We start from the raw sequence: 6,000 nt of genomic DNA, 5'->3' as shown, positions 1-6,000 counted from the left end.
TGAATACAATAATGATTTATTGAAGTCAGGGGAAGGGTGGTGAATACTGGAATGAAGAACCAGGTCGTCTACTGTCGATGAGAGAACAGAGTTAGAGGCTGCGTAGGAAAGGGATCCGGAGGTAAACAGAGAGGGCTTACTTGAGATGGGTGGATATGTGGCGTGAACTAGAAAACGTTGGAGAGCGGACAGGGATGGCGGAGTAGGTTCCGGTCTTGTACAATCCTTTCTCCGGTGAAGCTCGGACGCGGGTCTCCTGACCCGGAAGGCTCCGGAGGTGATGTTACTTTCTTTTCTCCGGTGAGGTTCGGACGTGGGTCTCCTGACCCGGAACACTCCGAAGGGGATTTCGCCGGAGAAGGATCCACGACAGGGAGAAGACGAGCACACGAGGGGTGGCGTCAAAACCGGCAACACCGGTAGCGTCGGGGGAAGACACAGGAGGCAGGTGATCCACAACGGGGAGACAGACTCACACAGACTCGGGGTAACTGGTCTCGGGGAACAACGGGAAGACAACTGGATATCTGACGAGGGAAACAACAAAGTTAGCAACAACGAAGATCGCAGAGGGCCTTTCTCTGGAGCATTTAGTACCGAGGTGAGCAAACACTCAGGCGATGAGACGGAGTGGCGCTGCTGCTTATATCCAGGGCAGGAGCCTTCTCAACGAGCTACAGGTGTGTACCCGGGTTGAACTCTGCCGCTTCCCAGGGGTGGCACATAGGTAACCTCTGGTGGATGTCCAAGGAATAGCGGCTCGGAGACCAGTAAATAATAACTAAAGGAAATGAACTAAGGCACAAACAAGGGGAACAAACACAGACCCTGACAAACAGCTTCAACGGCACCTGGAAGCTACAGCTAACTCATTTACGAGCTGGTCTATCTAGTCCTCTGTCTGGATGTTTTGGGGGTTTTTTCAAGGAAAAGAGAAGTGTTAAAAATGTATAAAAAAAACGGTAAAACAAATAAACAAATTAAAATGCTAATGATTTGTTTCAGCGAAGTCAGCCTTCTTAACTTCTGATTTATGGTTACTCGCTTTGTCAAGTCCAGAGGACCCCAAAGCAATTCACATTACATTCAGTCATTCACCCATTCACACACGTATTCACAAGCTTATAAAGTAAAGGTAAAAGTGCAATTAAAGAAAGACCATCGCATGATAAACTCAGTTCTCTCCCTCACATTGCAGAAAACCAAAACAAAAGACTCACAAGGACGACGCATTATGACTGCATGGTATGATAAAACATCGTATATACTGCGACTGAAGGTTGTATGAAGGCCTATTAAAATGCAAAGGTTTATCATTGGGAAGCGTCAACATATATTGCTATAAGGTCTTTGTGCTTCTTTACAATACATACTCAAATACCCATAAACTGGAGTCTATAATCACCAAAATTGGTTTGATAAATCCATAAAATACTGACCTTGTAACTAAAAATATTTTCACTTATTTAATGTAAAATGCAACTTTTTTTTTTTTTGAGAAGGAATCACGGTTAGTGCTAACACTTGCCCGTTTTTTGTGCAAATGAAATACAAATACTGAAAAATTTCTATAACCAGTTTAGGTCTGTTTTGTTGCCAAACCTTGGTATGTTTTCAAATTGTTCCAGGTTGGTTTGCTGATTTGCTTTGCAACAAGCCATTTTGTAGGCAATGTGAAATAAACAAAGTGCTTCACGGTCATGCATTTATTCATATCTTAACACCAAATTCTGGCGAAGTTAAATATTCTGAGAAATTCTGGAGAAAACAAAAAAAAAATATCACCAAAGGCTCACACCACATATATAATTAAATCCAGTTGTTCATTATTTTGTCCTGCTCTGTTTTCTGTTCTTTATATTTTTTCAGACGTACACAGGAACATAGATTACACCCACCAAAAAACAAAGTATACACAATACGGTTTTACACTATTGGTTAAAGATTTTAAACTGCAACTCATCTTCGCAGACTGTCGGTGTGATTCCACTCTTGACCTTTTGACATGGAAACCTCTAGAGAACAAATTAACAGTTTTGCTGTGTTTAAAAGATATTTTTGGTGAAGTACAGCATTCCAAAACTATGTAGTTTTGCGTTTGTTGTCCATTGTGGGTATGAGTTCCACAATTGATAATTTTCTATCTATCTATCTATCTATCTATCTATCTATCTATCTTTCTTTTTATGTTTTTTGAGCATTTCTTCTGCCTAAATTGGGTATTTTGAAATTCTGTTATTTATTTCTAGTGGTGAACAGTTAATTACGATGGCGACTGAACGAGACGTGACCGACCCAAGTTGTCACGGTAATTTCAAAGGCAACTCCTCCTCCGACTTAGGCTTCAAGAGATGTAACAGGTGTTGCTCCCTCTCTGACGGTGATTGATCGCAAAAGATCTGAAAGAAAAGCTCTGCTTCATCGACATCTCCTAGGAAAGCACAAGCTCAATTTTTCATTGCATATTTTAAGACGAGAAAGCCCTCGCCATTTGCACATTTTGCAGGAATTCCTGGAAACTCTAAAACTCAGAAACTGTTAGATCTGCTGGGAACATGAACAGTTTCTGTACGTTAAACAGAAACTGAAACAGATGTTTTCGAGTGTGCTGAAGGAGTCAGGAAAAAAAAAAAAACTAATTAAGAAAAAAAACAAAAGTCACGGTGCACCTTTGTCTCCGCTTCGCATCGTGACTGTGGGTAAACACCAATCACATGCCGAGTTCTGTATGGATGACTGGAGCTGTGGGTGGATCCAGCCGCGTTATAGGATTTGTCACCTCGTGCGCGAGCGCCGAGCCGCACCGCCGACAAAATGGCGAGTCAAGTGTGGCGCTGATTCACCGGTGCCTCCTCTGAAGTTCTCAAATAATGATGTCACCAGGGTGGAAGTTCGGCTGCCTGTGTATTCTGCCTCCAGCTGTACGTGAAAGCGCACATGAAAGGTGATGTAGAGGCGTTCTGTCTGCTGCGTCTCCAAGGAGCCGCAGTGAGCAGCCCACTCACAGCTGTGCTGATGAGGAGAATCCCTTATTATGATCCGACACGGTCCTTTAAATTTGGACGGACACGGCCCAGGGTGTGATGGAAGATGAGAGAGTGAGGGAGAGAGAGAATCTGTCACGTCTTGGTGAATGAGCACTTTAAACTCGCATTCGATTTTCTTCCATTTGCTCGGCCTTCCTCCGTCTCGTGGGGGGAAGCTTCTTCCTTCCCTGGATTTAAACATAAACTCATGAATAAACAAAAGGGATGGCGCATGTGAATGAGAACGCACATGGCTCTTGTGCATTAGACGCCTCTTGCTCAAATGCTTGAACTTTAAAGATGCTCCGTGTAGGCTTTCCTAAAAACAGAATCTGACAAAACGTCTCTGCAGTTTCTTGTCCATCACCGGCGCTTCCATGGGAACCACTCAGGCTCGGCGCTTTTCTACGACGACTACAGCGGGCCTCTACAGGTGTATTGATGACGTTAAGTCAATTTTTCATTGATCTGCTTGTATCAAATTGTGCACAGTGTGCACATGGCGTCATGTTGGATCAGCTCTCTCTGTGCTCTGTATTGGCGTGTATCTGCTTGCAAAGCTGTTTGTGCAGCTGCACTGCCAGGCCAGTGGTGAAACTCTTTGAAGCTTTTAGACGCTGCACAAATGTAATGTTTTGATTTAAAAGGTTGTTTTTTTTTTTTCTCTCCGTTGTGTTGGTTGCTTTGCAGTTTTCGTGGGGATTACTGAAAACAAAATAATAACAAAGCACAAACTTGCAGTTTGTGATATTACTGCACTAAAGAATATGAGGAGGACAAGATGCGCAGGATAGTCGTCTATTTGGTTGTTTCAGTCATGACCTCCACACCGTTAAGCTCTCTTCTCTTTCTTATAGCGAAGCTGTCCAAAGACTAACTCGGCGATCAAGCAATCATAGGAAACCATTTGACCGTAGATGCAAATGCTGAATCAATGTTTTATTCATTGGTAAGATCAAACCCTTTGTTTGTTTTTGCAAAGTTTCAAACCAGGACTCTGCAATCTAAAGCTTTAGGGCTTTGAGACGGTGGCGTTTTAGGCCATTGCAGGAAAGATCTGCAGTTCCTCTGTTTTCATGAAACGTCAACATGGTTTTGCTTCCACTACAAAATGACCCCAATGATGCTTATTTCATGATTTATATATCACTCATTGATGAATAAATCCGAGTGCTGCACCAGGCAAAGTACGGCACAGCACATGAAATACAAACAAGTGGCTTCCAAAGCGGAGCATCGCTGCTGCTCGTTTCAGCCATGGCTCCCTTTACCGGGTAACTGCAAATTATTCTGCATTATTTCCCTGCAGAGTGCTCGGTTGCTAAGTACTTATATGGATGCACACATATTTGCAGAGGCCTCCGGAAAAATGTTTTATAACTTAAATGATTTTGCTTCATCTGCCTTGGCAGAGGGTTTTCTCGTTTGTGAAGGAGAAAAAGTCCCTGGAAGGTGGAGAAGACCTTGTAGATGGTTTTGCAAAAAGTACTTTGGAGATTAAAATAAGATGTTTTCAGATTTTGGAGGGGTTTTCTAAGGTTTTATGAAAACATAGCGGTTAACGTAGTGTCAAATCATTTTGCATTTTGTTCATTATGTTGCATAATGGTCACCCAAAAGGTTTTAAACTGACGTTTCACTTTCTTTTTGATTAATCCAGTGCAGGGAGTCACAGAGATCTCGCACAGCCTAGGTTTTTTTTCTCCCAAGTTGTGGTATTGTCTGACCCTCTGGGAGGAAGTTTTATGCAAATTTTCCATCCAATGGCCTCCCAAGACTTAACAGCAATGTTCACGCTCCACGTTTGGCTAAACAAAAGGGAGAGAGAGGAAAGGGTCAACAATTGTCATTTTTTCTTTTTTTTTAAACTAGAGAAGTAGTAATATAGCTCTGGGTCTCACAGGGTTAAATGATGCGTGGATGACGGTGGGCAGCTTATTGTGGGGGAGGGACTGCATGACAAATTGCTAAGGATGCAACTCAGCCGGTTGAGCTGGCCTTTTGGGAAAGCACAGAATACTTTAGGAACACCTGAACAGCACAGCCACCGTTGGAGCCGATCCGCAGCTGTGTACGCTTGCACACTTAGCATGTCAAACCTGCAAGCATAATATTACCGTTTCATTTGTTTCCATTAGCAGCATCTTTAAACATAGCTTGTTGAACCATTTGGCTTTTCAGATGACAATCTTCCGTCCAATTGACAACGCTTTGAAAATTATGTCCTGATACTGTGGTGAACGCTTAAAACAGTGTAGAAATGAAACCAGCTGAGAAAACCTCTATCTAGTTAGCAGCACCACGGCTGGTTACCATGAAGACTGAATTCAAACTGATGAGATGTTTTTACTGAACATGCATTAAAAAAAATGCATTTGATCTTCTACACCTGAAGAATGACTTCACTTATTTTCTATTCTCTCTTGTATATTTCAATATATAACAAATGATGACAAATTCTGCTATTTTTTTATACTTCAGCACTAAAGTATCACTAACGTACGAGAGGAAAAGGCAGGGGGGCTTAATATTTAACAGCAGTTCATAACATAATTGATTCTGACAGACTACTCGTGGTGAAAACATAGTGAAGCAATCACAAAGGTTTGCATTCCAATTTTACATATTGAGAGTGTGGTTTATCCTCTTGCAGCACTGATCCGTGTGGCTTTACTCAGCTTGTCACTTCTTCATACTCACCCAGTACTTTCCCTTCGTCAGCATGTCAAGAGCATGAAATAGACACTCATAAGTAACAAGGTGTTTTACATAGTTCCACCCAAAAATACAATAAACTGATCCTTACAAAGAAACCTGATTATGATGCAGCCTGCTGTAAAAAAAAAAAAAAAAAGCAATATGTCGGGATGGCTGCAACATATTCATAATAATTCATGATAAGCTCAACACTGACAGATACACACACACGCACAAAGAATCAAGAAGAGCTTCCATTTCTAACTTTTGGCCTTTC

At 42.0% G+C, this 6,000-nt stretch overlaps 1 long non-coding RNA gene across 1 annotated transcript; it reads right to left on the bottom strand.

Annotated features, from left to right (window-relative positions):
• On the bottom strand, window positions 1-668 carry LOC145552500 (uncharacterized). Its single transcript, XR_014088567.1, has 2 exons — window positions 141-668; window positions 1-71 (listed from the first exon to the last, which is right to left on the bottom strand). It is a non-coding gene; the product is annotated as an uncharacterized LOC145552500 (long non-coding RNA).
• Window positions 669-6,000: the final 5,332 nt, after the last annotated feature.

Source organism: Poecilia reticulata, chromosome 8, assembly GCF_904066995.2.
Source record: "Poecilia reticulata chromosome 8, P_reticulata-male-v2, whole genome shotgun sequence".
In the NCBI taxonomy this organism is placed as follows: domain Eukaryota; kingdom Metazoa; phylum Chordata; class Actinopteri; order Cyprinodontiformes; family Poeciliidae; genus Poecilia; species Poecilia reticulata.
This window is presented reverse-complemented; position numbering and strand designations above follow the sequence as displayed.